This window comes from Aethalodelphis obliquidens, unplaced genomic scaffold (assembly GCF_003676395.1).
Source record: "Aethalodelphis obliquidens isolate GAN/ISIS:26980383/991018 unplaced genomic scaffold, ASM367639v1 scaffold3, whole genome shotgun sequence".
Classification (NCBI taxonomy): domain Eukaryota; kingdom Metazoa; phylum Chordata; class Mammalia; order Artiodactyla; family Delphinidae; genus Aethalodelphis; species Aethalodelphis obliquidens.
The window spans coordinates 20,397,242-20,411,480 of NW_020837947.1; the positions used below are offsets into that span (position 1 = coordinate 20,397,242).

A 14,239-nucleotide genomic window follows, 5' to 3' on the forward strand; every position below is an offset into this window, starting at 1 on the left:
GAGAGAGAGTCGTGGGCATATACACACTAACAAACGCAGTAAGGTAGATAGCTAGTGGGAAGCAGCCGCATGGCACAGGGATATTGGCTCGGTGCTTTGTGACAGCCTGGAGGGGTGGGATGGGGAGGGTGGGAGGGAGGGAGACGCAACAGGGAAGACATATGGGAACATATGTTTATGTATGACTGATTCACTTTGTTATAAAGCAGAAACTAACACACCATTGTAAAGCAATTATACCCCAATAAAGATGTTAAAAAAAGAAAAAAAAAAAAAAAAAAGAATTCCACCCCTCATTTCACCTTTTATGATGAGGTGAAATGGGATTGTCCCTGATATGGTTCTGTAGTCTGTGAAGAAAATGAGCGATTTGAGGGTAGAAGTTTGATCCTGGTGTCCTTCACAGTCAATTACAGAGCAAGGAGTAGGACAGAGATCTCTTAGTATAATGAAGTCAAAATTAATAGTTCACATAAAATATGTTTACAATATTTAAATTTGTCATATAATGCATATGTGGATTGGAGGAAGAAGATTCATTTTAATGTGTCAGATATGATCTACATTAAATATATTAGGAGAGAACATACTTATAGTTCTAATCCTACCTATATCCACAGAAGATATCCAGAGATGAATCCTGAGGGACAGAAAGGAGTGATCCAAATCTATCATACGGACTATAACATTATATCCTATAAGCTACATTGCATCATAGTAAGTTATCCTTATGCTAATTCCACACCCCACCACCCTACACTAGAATATGCACTGCTTGAGTTCCAAGACTGTGTCATAATCACTGTTGTGGAATTAAATTCTTTCACTCCTGTGCGTGTTTCCATGAGAACCTAATTTCTAAGTAATTCTTAAAGTTTATATTTTATATAATGTATAAACTGATGAAAGTTTTCTGTTTGGAAGATTGACTACTATTATGTCTTCTGTATCAGTAGCAATGTCTACAATCATCTAATGAAACCATTAAATAAAGGGCCAAGTTTCCTTTAAAAAAAAAAAAAAAAAAAACAACCACAGGTGTGATCCAAGGGCCCACCATGAATAACAAAGACACTCCTGTCACTGGGGGAATTCCAAGAATTTAGAGTGTCCCCTCCAGGAACTAGGGACAGATGCCAGTCAAATTCTTTACTATACAACAGTTGCATATTGCAATTGCCTAATAACCTTTTGGAAAATTGTCCATTCCTGAATCCCACCAAGAGATTCTCATTTAATTGGTCTGGGGTACAACCTGGATATAAGCATTTAAAAAATCTCTGCCAGACGATTCTATCCTATCCTACAAGTTGTGCTAATGGCCCTGCTTTATCCCCTTAGTTTGAACTTCTAGGACATGTATGCTCCTCCAAATTAGACTGGAATTGCTGGTTTGTTTAATGGAGTTCCCAACATGCCACTTGGCTGGGACCAGACCACTTAGGATCTAGCTCAGATCTGGAGTCTCCGTGTTACACAACTCTAAGTGGCCCCATTCATTTCATAGCCTATGTGAATTGTGCCCTGGATTTATGCAGTGTACACACTACACAGGGTGGCCGTGTCTTGATCTAGTCACCACACATCAAGTTTTCATCAAAATTTGCCAAATGACCAACTTATCAGGTTTATTGATTTTACATATTTATCAGCTTGAATAGGACTATGTTCACATTTCTAACAGCTTTAACTTTTAATTTCAAATGTAAAACTGTCTAAAATAAATCAGAATTTATCTAAAACAAACTTGTATATTAAGAAAAAAGTAAGAGGGCTTCCCTGGTAGCGCAGTGGTTGAGAATCTGCCTGCTAATGCAGGGGACACGGGTTTGAGCCTTGGTCTGGGAGGATCCCACATGCCGCGGAGCAACTAGGCCCCTGAGCCACAACTACTGAGCCTGCGCGTCTGGAGCCTGTGCTCCGCAACAAGAGAGGCCGCGATAGTGAGAGGCCCGCGCACCGCGATGAAGAGTGGCCCCCCCCTTGCCACAACTAGAGAAAGCCCTCGCACAGAAACGAAGACGCAACACAGCAAAAATAAATTAATTAATTTAGAAAAAAAGAAAAAAGTAAGAGCCGAAAGATTCCCATATGAAATGCTGACATTTTGCTAAATTGAACATTCTGTAAAAGAAAATAGTGAGTTTTGTAAATTCATATAAATTTGACATGTTAGTCTACAAATTAGCTTCTAAAAAACTGACCTTCAATGAATTGGAAGCTGCATATTATTTTCTTGGCTTCTGCTATGATAATCTGCTATGATTAGCTTTCATCATCTAAAAAATTTGCTTATATGAAAATGGGTTAAACCCATTTTCCACTAAGATTTCTTTGGGCAGCATGTGATTAAGAGATTACATTTTTAAAGTGTTTAAAATAAAAAGGCAAGAGTAGGGAAAAGGAAAACATGAACCACTTCTGACCCACCACGGTTTTTCCCAAAGGCCTGGCAAGTACTCTTCAGCAATGAACCAAGAAATTTTTGCAGCAGAAAATTATATTTTTTTAAGCAGCACTTGGCAACTGTGTTGGGATAAGAGGTTGTATTTGACATTAAGGCCCTGATGTATTTGACATTAAGGCCCTGACACTGGTACATTTCCTGAAGAAAACAGTGATCACCTTTATGCATGTTATCCTTACAAAGCCAGTTCAAGGTACTTACGTGGGCCATTTTTCTGACCATCCATCTAAAGAAAAAATTGTCCGGAAAACTTCTCTTTCTGCCTCAGACTGGAATAGGAAATAATTTTTAATAAACTTCTTTTTCTGCCACCCGGAAGGGAAGGGGATCCGAGTTGGTGATTATGATTGCATTTTAAGTTACCTAAGAAAATGGCTAGTGAGAAAAAAAATTGCCTTCTAAAAAATAAACAAAGCAACCAAAGAAAAACTTCCCTAGTCCTAGCTTTGAAAGCTCATCCTGAATTCCAGACCTCTAGTTTTCAGTTTATTTCTGCGTTTTTGATGAATTTACCAGCCCTAACAGCTGACACTGTAGGACTCAATAAAAATCCTGATAAATATGTAGCTGTGGTTGGTAGTCTTTGAAAAATAAGTAAAACTTCCCAACTTGTTCCACAAACCTCAATTATCTCAGACTGTTAGAGCATCTGGAACTAGGGAGCCAAAAGTTAAGGGTTCAGAGCAATCGGGTTCCAGAGTTTCATTTGGGTGGGTAAAGGTGCATATTAGTTTTGCTTTTCCACCTTCTGCTCCTTTTCAAGAGAATAAATAATTACAGTGATTTATCTTTGAAATGCGCAGCTTGGAGTTGGATGTCGAGAAGTCACATATGGTATCAGCACTTCAGCCCGAAGTAAATAAAATGGTGAAATATGTTTAGCACACGATAAGTCTAGGCACTGAGAAAGAGAGATAAAAAGAAGAAACATGATTAGAGAACTTTACAAAATACCCAGCTTTTGCAAAAAGAAAATAATTATAAAAAAATACAAACAGTGGGGAAAAAGACAGAAAGTCTTCCAAGTTCCAAATTTCCATCCTAATTCTAGCTCCCAAAAGGCCAGTCAGTTTCTCAGGCTCTCGGCCTGGCTTCTTCTCTTCCAGGTTTCAGCCTCCCTCCCTGTGGTAATTGCCCGATTTTGGGTACAGCGGAGCAGTTGCTCAGATCTCTAATGCCATTCAAGGCTGACGTGAAGATTCAACCTAGCGGTGGCCCTTAGTGCTTCCCTGCCTTTCCCAGAAGCCCCAACCAGGCACTTTGGCAGCACTGTGGTGCCTGCCATAAAAAAGATCTGCCCTCCAGAAAAGCTGCCTTCCAGTTCTCTTTTTCCTCCAACAAAGGTTGAGTCTGCACACAAATTTTAATTTGCTTTCAAGTCCTTGAAAAGTCCAATAAATCAAGCAACTGACTGGGACTTCCCTGGTGGTCCAGCGGTTAAGACTCCACGCTCGCAATGCAGGGGGCCCAGGTTCCATCCCTGGTCAGGGAACTAGATAGATCCCACATGCTGCAACTGAAGATCCCACGTGCTGCAACTAAGACCTGGCGCAGCCAAATAAATAAATACTTAAAAAAAAATCAAACAACTGACTTTGCCATTGTGCACAATAGTTTGTGTGTTGGATGTAGCCTTCGATATGTCTATGCACAGAATCTCATCCCCCTCCTGCCTGAACCTCTCTCCACCCCCATTCCTGCCACCTGAAACTGCTCTTTCCATCAGTCCTCACTGATGCCCTCCTAGTTGCTACATCCAAGTAACCATCTATCCATTCATATCTTATTTCCCAGATCACAAGAAGCTGACACTGTTCACCAGTTAATCAACAAAAGACATGGATAATGTCCTTTCTGTTTTGTTTGTTTTTCCTTCAGAATCTCTGACCACTTCTTCACGGTCTTCATTGTAGCGTTCCCTTTCTCTACCCATTACTTAAATGTGAACTTTCTGCAGAACTTCATCAGAGACCCTCTTTTCACTTATCTCTTTATTCTTGAATAATTGGATTCAGCCCTTTGCTTTCATTGTCACCTATATGTTGATGACTCTCATCTAATATCTCTAGCCTGCCTCTCTCCTGAGTTCTGATCTCACATGTCTGAGGGTCCTTGGGGAGGCAGAGAATGGGAGGATCCAGAGAGGAGGGACACATTAATGGGACCAGAGCTTTCACTTTCAGAGACTCTTCTATTCCTTTAGTGTCCTAAAGAAACTTAAAATATGCAAAGGATGCCGTCTGCTTTGCCTGGCACCTTAATATTAGCATATCGTAATTTTACTTAGAAGTAAAAAAAAAAATTAAGCGTGTATTTCTCTTCTAAGTCAATACTCAGGTAGACAAGTTGAAAATTTAACAATTCCTTTAGACCGTATGTCATTATTTCAGAACAGGATTAAGAGGAGATGTGATAAAAAGAAAAAGCTGGAGTGTTATTATGGGGAGATGGTCAGTAACGTCTTTCTTATATTTCTTATACTAATATTAATATTTATACTAATCTGTACTAATACCAGGTAGGACTAGCATTGGCTACAGACGAAAGAAACCTTCTCCAAATAACAGCTTATTTCAGTCTTCATGGGTGTCTGAAGGTTCGTCGTCCAGAGTTGGGATGGAGACTCTGCTAAGGCTTCAGGAAAAAAGCTCTAGCTGACTTCTCTTCCAATCCTGGGCTGTGACCTCCATCTTCATGGTCCAATATGATGGTTGAAGCATCAAATTAATGTTCCCAGGAGCAGGCAGAGGGCATGCTTACACGATCTTTTAAGTATGTTTTCCTGGAAGCTTTCCAGTAACACTTCTAATTGTAAGTCACTGGCCAATTATTCACATTGCTGCTTGCAGTTAAGAGAGAAGCTAGACAATGTGGTCTTTATTCCAGGCAGTTCTGTTTCCATCAAACACTGCGCTTCAATTACTGTGGATGATGTGAAGAATATGTGTAGGGAGGGGTACAACAAGCGGCGTCAGCGATATTGTTTTCTGAACAGTGAATAAAACCTTGAGAAAATACCTAGATTTATTAGATCATGACAGGGAATGGAAATGTTCCTTTGTATAAAGATTTTGTGTAGAAAAAAGATATTTGTATGGATAAAATCAATGAGCTCATAGGATTCTTTTCAAGGGTCCTCATGCTGGCTCAGTTTCAGGTGCAACACAGCATTGTGAGAATCCCTTGCACTAGAAGGACTTAGGGGTCCACAGGCCATTTTCCTGAGAGGTAGTAGGCAGGGACCCATTACACAGAAGCTGAGAGAGCCATAGAGCCTTAAGTGCCTCTGGTCCTGGTGGGTAGACTTGTCTGAGAAGCTGCCAGCTTGGGATGGTTCCCCACAGAAGGGTCTCTGTTATTTTGTGCAGTTCATCTCCGAGTATCCCAGTGAGGACTCCCACCATTTCTCTTGAATTTACAGACTCCACTGTGGGGATTTTTCTCCCCGCTAGTCAAGTTAAATCTTCCTTTGTTCAGAATCCTTCCTCCTCCTCTGTTCTTACCCCTTCAACACAACCACAACCTCAAGAATGTGATCTTTGCACACAACATTCTACCATATCCAGCAAAAAGCCTCAATAGATCACTCCTAGTACTTAAGGAGATTTTTGTTTGTTACTCTTTTCTTATTTTCTCAGGCAAAGCCACCTTCTTCAAGTACATGGGTAGGGGTATGTCTGTGGCTTTTGTGGCATTTCTAAGCTGTAGTGAGCCTTTCTAAGCTGTGAGCCTTAGATTAAAGGTGTTATAAAGGAAGTAAACAACAACCAAAAAATTCTTAACTTTCTTGAACTAAAAAGCTACATAGAGACCTATATCTGAAATACTGATATTCTGAGAGATAAAATAATGTCGAGTAAATATTTCACATGTACAAATAATTCAGTTTCACAACTGTGTTTTAGAAATGCTTGGCTTTTAATCAAAGAGACATACACCTGCTTTTCTAAGTTAGGTTTCAATCTATACATCAAATGGGAAGTTCAGTAGGACATTTTGGGAAGGGATTCAAAAAACTGGAAATAATAGCTGCCTGTATACTTACCAGGGACCTGAGACAGTGGTAACTCCTGGGTCCTACATTAACCCTTGTCTTGCCACTGGGCATGCCTATGGGCCAAGACTTGTACCCTGGCAATCTCATTAAAGTAGCAAAATGTAAAAGCAGAAATAGGAAGTCCTTTCGCCATCTCCATGTAAACTGATGGAGATGCTGTGAAAAGAGCAAGGGTTGAGAGATACACCAGCCTGGATTCAAATTCCAGGACTTCATTTAGTAGCAATACTTTGAGCAAGTTACTTAACCCCTCTGATAAGAAAGCAATGAGCAGTAGAAGCCAGCATGGGTTCATTCATAACATCTTACGTCAAACTAACATAATTTTTATCTTTTATGAGGTCACTACTATGCATAGACAGAGTGCATTTTAATGTTGGCACACCATTAGAAAAAAATGTCTCAAGATATTCTTGTGGTCACAATGAATAAATGTAAACTGGATAATCATTAAAAGTAAGTTTGGAGCTGGTTGAACAATGACATACACAAATGTGTATTAATGTATCAATTCCCCCTGGAAAGGATATCTCTAATAGCAGGAAAGTCTTGCTCTGTTATGTTCAAGATTTTATCAATAACTTGAATATAAAATGTATTAAATGCTTAGGTGGCTCAAAAGTAGGAGGGACAGTGAATGCACTGGATGACAGAATCAAAATTCAATATGATCTCAATAACCTAAAAAAAATAGCTGAAATAAAGGTTATTAAAAGAGCTGTGCCAAGCTCATCATTTCGATTCATAGCTGCTTGGGAGATGGGTATGGGCCAGGTTTGGCAAGGGTGTCAGGTCAACGTGACCAGAGCAAGCAGACTGGGTCCGCTTGGCTGGCAGGTATGGAGAGAGTCAGGGAGAAGAGACCAACAGGATGGGGCTCCCACTGGCCAAATCTTTAAAAATTTGAACAGTGAAATTTTAGTATTGATTGTATGGATTATAACTAATTGAATAAAATAGGAATCCATGAGCCCATACTGATAATAAATAAATAAATGAATTAATATGTGAGGGAGAAGAGAAAAGTCTATCTTATAGTAGAATGCCAACTAAGAAATATAGAAGGACTGATGGACATAGGAAAAGATCATAGTAATAGTTTTTTCAAACAAAGTCATCAATGGAGGCTAATATTAGTGGACGAAAGTATAAAATACTTAGTAATTAATTTTACAGTGAAGAACCTGTCCAAAACCATCTTATCCAAGTTGTAAAAGTGAACATCACCAGAAAGGCCTATCTTGATGACTGAGAAGGTTGAAGACTTCTGGTTCTAAATTATATCTCAATATGTAAGGGCTAGAGTGTGACTATAGAAGACAGAGCCCATTGAATCACGAGGAGCACAACAGCTACAAACACATGCTGATGCAGGTGTGTTGAATCAGTGACTCAAATACCATCAGTGCTTTTGCTTTGAGTCATGTGAGTTTTCCAAAAGGGAAACTAACCCTTGAAGAAATTCTGAATAAAACAAAATACAATGTTCCCTTGATTTACATGTAATTGTGTACTTGGAAAATGCACTGTATATTGAAAGCTTGCAAAAACATTTTATGTTTAATATGAAAAATGGATTTAGGTTGTGGGTTCAGGTAAACAGGCTTTTAACCTACAGGGATAGCCTGCTGGACATTCCAAAATCTTGCAGGATGAAGGATAATTCTTTACTGTGTGGAACACCCATACATTGCAGCATGCCCAACCCCCCGGTCCCTCCCTAATGGCAGTAGACCCCACAAAATTATTATGACAACACACAAGTGCCCTACTTTCTTCCAGAATGTCCTCCAGGACCACTGTTATCAGTGTTAAGGACCACTGGTTTAGAGACAAGTTTACATCTGCCAGGAGTGGTCAGTGGGTTATTTCTGCCTCATTGAAAGCTTTGTCTAAGTAAATCCCTTCGAACTCTAATATTCAACAAGTCCACAATTAAATCTCATGAAGCCATTACTTGTTCACCTTCTGAAATATTATAATTTTTTGCTTCTTTGATATTCAAAAAGATACTCAATTTATACCAATACTTAAAAGTTATGTTAGTCAGAACTCTTTTAGCTTCAAATAACAAGAAACCAACACAAACTTGTGTACATCCATACGCAAAAGAGGAATTTACTGTCTTAACTTGGAAACACGAGTGTGGAGCTGATTCCAAAACAACTGGATGCAAGAATTCAAGTGAGGTCTTGGGTACCTTTATCCTTCCTCCTTTCTTCCTTTCCCCTTTTCCCTTCCTTCCTTTCTCTCTCCCCCCCCCCCATTCTTTTCCCTCGCTCTCTCCCTCTTTTCTCTCTCTTTCTTTTTCTCTTTCTTTCTGTGAGCTGAATCCAGGCTCTCTCCTGGTGATGGGCAGATGGCTATGGGCCATCCTCCATTCACATTCTATCTGCTCTCTGAAAGGTCTCTGCTTCTTCTCTCCTACTCTGAACTGTGCCCCACAGTTCAAGAAGGAAACTGTGACTGTGAAAAAAATCAATGTTGTAATTAGTTGTTTAATGCCTGTGTTTCCTAATAAAATGTAAGCTCTATGAGGACAGGACCTTGTCTTTCTTATTTATTGCTGTATCCCAGCAGCCAGCATAGCATTGCTCATTCTAGTCATTTAAAAAATACTTATAGAATGAATGAATTGTTCTGTTGGAACTAGAGGTTGCCCTGCTTCCAGTGCTGATATTTCTCCACAAGAATTTCCTAGACATTTTGAAAATATGGGCAAAAGGCAGCAGTAGCTGTGTATTCTATAAGCAGGCATTGGGATGGCTTATGGTACTGAGATGCAGAAGCAGAATAGAGAAATGCAATGGGAGGGATCCTCTTCACCCCAGATTCACCTAAAGGGCTTCTCCATCCAGAATTATCCAAGTTCATCCCCATCTCATTTTTGTCTGAGAATTACTCACAGGAGACTAAAATCAGCATGAAAGAAATTGACTAATTGATTCAATTAGTACATTACTGAGGTAATTTCAATTCATTAGGCCACTTTAAAATTTCATTCTATGTATGCTTTTACATATTTTCTTTGTAATGCACCAATAAAATTAGGCATTACACTGAATCACTGTAAAAGAGTTCTCCTGCATAGTAATAGACTTGAATGCCAGGCTATACTGTATGAAGCACTTTTCCACACTTAAAAGCATTACATTATATATTATTTTGTATATGTTCCAAGTGACAGGGGCTTCTTATTTTTCTTATGTGGAATAAAAAAAATTTTTGTCAGGTTGCTCTTAAAATTGTAGCTGAACTGGGTGGGTCAGAATTGCTAGTGTTTAAACAATGCGAACAACATCCTTAATATAGCTATTTGTGACTAATCCAGTGGGTGTGACACTCAAGGGAAAACAATAACTTCACTTAGCATGAATTTGAAAACTTAGAGTTTAGAACTCTGTGCTTTTTTTTTTTTTTTTTTTTTTTTTGCGGTACGCCAGGCCTCTCACCGCTGCGGCCCCTCCCACTGCGGAGCACAGGCTCCGGACGCGCAGGCTCAGCGGCGACGGCTCACGGGCCCAGTCGCTCCGCGGCACGCGGGATCCTCCCGGAACAGGGCATGAACCTGCGTACCCCGCATCGGCAGGCGGACTCTCAACCACTGCGCCACCAGGGAAGCCCCCTCTGTGCTATTTTTTAACATACAAAGTATTAAAGGAATTTTGGGAATTTTGTTTGTAAAGAGATGCTGATGATGGAAAATTAGGCATTTGAAGATTTTAAATGGAAAAATGAAGTTTAATGAACAAATCAGAAGAATGCAATCTAAGCCCCTCTCCAAAATTTCATGTCTTTTAAAAATTGTGTCTTTTGCTGTAATTTCTATGTCAAATACAATGTATTTCCTACAGCAGAATCAATTCCATAAACAACTTTTACCTTTTTAACAAAACTGGTCTCATAGTCAGTCCATAAGTACATTTTGTAAGAATCACTGAAGTATAACAATGGATTAATCTCTTGATCATGCTACATGCCATGTACTTCCTAAGCACTTTATCAACATCACACTTAATTCTCACAACAAATCATTTGATAGGTACTTTTTGTTATCATCCCATTTTATAGGTGAGAAAACAAAGACTTGGAGATGCTAAATAACCAGTCCAAAGTCACACAGCTAATAAGGTTTGGAGCTGGGATTAATACTTGGAATGGCCATGGCCAGGCCCTGCAGCCAGTCCAGGGTCCAGCCCAGTCCATCAGCATGCCACAGCAATAGCCACACCCCAACACAACAGGAGGGTGTATGCAGCCCATATAGGGGACACCCCTTGAGCACCTGGCTCTTGTGGCCAGGTGGGATTGTGCCTCTGAGCCCCACAGAACATCTCCTAAATAAGGCTACTCCTTTGAGACTGGGAGAACTGATTTACCTAATATATAGAAACAAACACAGAAAATTAGGCAAAATAAGGACACAAAAGAATATGTTCCAATCAAAAGAACAAGACAAAAAACTCAGAAAAAGAACTAAATGAAACAGAGATAAGCAAACTACATGATAAAGAGTTCAAAGTAGTGGTCATAAAAATGCTCACTGAACTCAGGAGAAGAATGGATGAACACAGTGAGAATGTCAGCAAAGAGACAAAAAAACATAAGAAAGTACCAAACAAAAGTTACAATTGAACTGAAAAATATATTAGAGGGGTTCAGTAGCAGACTGGATGAGGTAGAAGAACAAATCAATGAGCTGGAAGACAAAGCAATAGAACTCACCCAGACAGAGCAGCAAAATTTAAAAAGAATTAAGAAAAGTAAATATACTTTAAGGGACCTTTGGGACAACATGAAGAAGAATAACATTCACATTACAGGGGGTGAAAGATAAAACTTTGGAATGTGTTCAAATTATAGTCACTACCAACTTAAAACAGGCTACTATTTGCATAGTATGTTATATATGAACCTCACGGTAACCACAAGGAGAAAACCTATAGTAAATAACCAAAAGAAAATGAGAAAGGAATAGAAACATAACACTAAAGAAAACCAACAAAACATAAAGGAAGAGAGAAAGAGAAGAAAGGTACAGAGAGGAACTACAAAAACAGTCAGAAAACTACTAATGAAATTAACATACATGTCAATAAGAACTTTATGAAAATGGACTAAATTTGACAATCAAAAGACATAGTGGCTGAATGGATTAAAAAAAAAACAAGACCCATCTATGTGCTGCATACAAGAGACTCACTTCAGAAGAAAGGACACACACAGACTGAAAGTGAAGGGATGGAGAAATATATTCATGTGTATGAAAATGAAAAGAAAGCTGGAGTAGCTATAGTCATATCAGACAAAGTAAACTTTAAAACAAAGATTAATAAAAGATGAATAAGGGCATTACATAATAATAAACAGGTCAATCAAGCAAGAAGATATAACATTTATAAATGTACATGCACCCAACAGTGGAGGCCAACATATATAAAGCAAATATTAATGGACTTAAAGGGAAAAAATGAAAGCAATACAACAAAGGTATGTAACTTTAACACTCCACTTACATCAATGGATAGTTCAACCAGACAGAAAATCAATAAGGAAAGCTCAGACTTAAATAACACATTAGATCAGAAGAACTTAATAGATATGTACAGAACATTCCATCTGAAAGCAGCAGATATACATTCTTCTCAAGTGCATGTGGAACATTCTCCAGGATAGATCATATGTTAGGTCAAAAAATAAATCTCAATAAATTCAAGAAGACTGAAATCATATCAAGCATCTTCTCCAACCACTATGGTACAAAAGTAGAAGTCAATCACAAGAAAAAAATGGGAAAAACCACGAAAACATGGATATTAAACAACATGCTACTGAACATCTAATGGGTCATTGAAGAAATCAAAGGAGAAATTAAAAAATACCTGGAGACAAATGAAAACAGAAAAATGACATACCAAAATCTATAGGATGCAGCAAAAACAGTTCTAAAAGGGAAGTTCATAGCAATATAGGCTTACCTCAAGAAACAATAAAAACTCCACATAAACAATCTAACTTTACACCTAAAGAAACTAGAAAAAGAAGAACAAACAAAGCCCAAAATTAGTAGAAGGAAGGAAATAGTAAAGATGAGAGCGGAAATAAATTAGAGACTAAGAAAACAACAGGAAAGATCAATGAAACTGAGAGGTAGTTCTTTGAAAAGATAAACAAAATTGACAAACCTTTAGCTAGACTTACCAAGAAAGAAAGAGAGGACTCAGATAAATAAAATCAGAAATGAAAGAGAAGTTACAATTGATACAACAGAAATACAAAGGATCATAAGAGACTGCTATGAACAACTCTACAGCAGCAAATTGAACAACCTAGAAGACGTGGATAAATTCCTAGAAATATACAATCTTCCAAGACTGAATTATGAAGAAATAGAAAATCTGAAGCGACCAATTACTAGTAAGGAGAATGAAACAGTAATAAAACATCTGGATCCGATTCCAAAGGCAAGGGAATCAAAAGCAAAAATAAACAGATGGGACTACATCAAACTAAAATGCTTCTGCACAGCAAAGGAAACCATTATCAAAATGAAAAGGCAACCTACTGAATGGGAGAAAATATTTGCAAATCATAGATCCAGTAAGGGGTTAATATCCAAAATATATAAAGAACTCATATAACTCAACAACAACAACGAAAACCTTGATTTTAAAATGGGCAGAGGATCTGAATAGACATTTTTCCCAAAGAAGACATTACAGATGGTCAACAGGCACATGAAAAGATGCTCAACATCACTAATTGCTAGGGAAATGAAAATCAAAACCACATTGAGAAATCACCTCACACCTGTTAGAATGGCTATAATAGAAAAGATAAGAAATAGCAAATGTTGGAGAGGATGTGGAGAAAAGAGAACCCTCGTACACTGTTGGTGGAACTGTAAATTGCTTCAGGCACTATGGAAAACAGCATGGAGATTCCTCAAAAAATTAAAAATAGAACTATCATATGACCCAACAATTCCACATCTGGGTATTTATCCAAAGAACACAAAAACACTAATTCAAAAAGATATATGCAAAAAAAAAAAAAGAAAAAGATATATGCAACCGTATGTTCATTGCAGCAATTTTTACAATAGCCAAGATATGGAAACAACCTAAGTTTCCAATGATGGATGAATTAAAAAGCTATGGTATCTATATCTTTATCTACATCTATATATACAATGGAATATTATTCAGCCATTAAAAAAGAACAAAATTCTACCCTTTGCAACAACATGGATGGACCTTGGAGGCATTATGCTAAATGAACTGTCAGAAGAAAGACAAATACTGTATGATTTCACATATATGTGGAATCAAAAAACAAAACAAGCAAAATAAAACAAAGACAAACTCATAGATACAGAGATCAGATTAGGGTTACCAGAGAGGAAGGGGCATGGCGGGTGGTGGGCAAAACGGATGAAGGGGGTCAACTGTATGGTGATGGATGGTAACTACACATGTGGTGGGGATCACTTCATAGTGCATACATATGTCAAATTACAATGGTGTACGCCTGAAACTTATATATTAAAAAAAAACACTTGGGCCATCTGACTCCTAATCGCAGTTCTATGTTGCCACTTAGGACCTACACTGCATATTTTACAAATACACATACTCCTATGTTTATATTTAAAGGAGATTGTAGAATTGAGATGAATAGGCAACACTCTTTTTAGTAATCCATCTTTCCAATGC

The 14,239-nt window shown here is 38.2% G+C and overlaps 1 long non-coding RNA gene across 1 annotated transcript in view; it reads right to left on the reverse strand.

Annotated features, from left to right (window-relative positions):
* LOC113608289 (uncharacterized) overlaps window positions 1-14,239 on the reverse strand; it is a 53,264-nt gene that overhangs the window by 30,053 nt on the left and 8,972 nt on the right. The window lies entirely within an intron of this gene.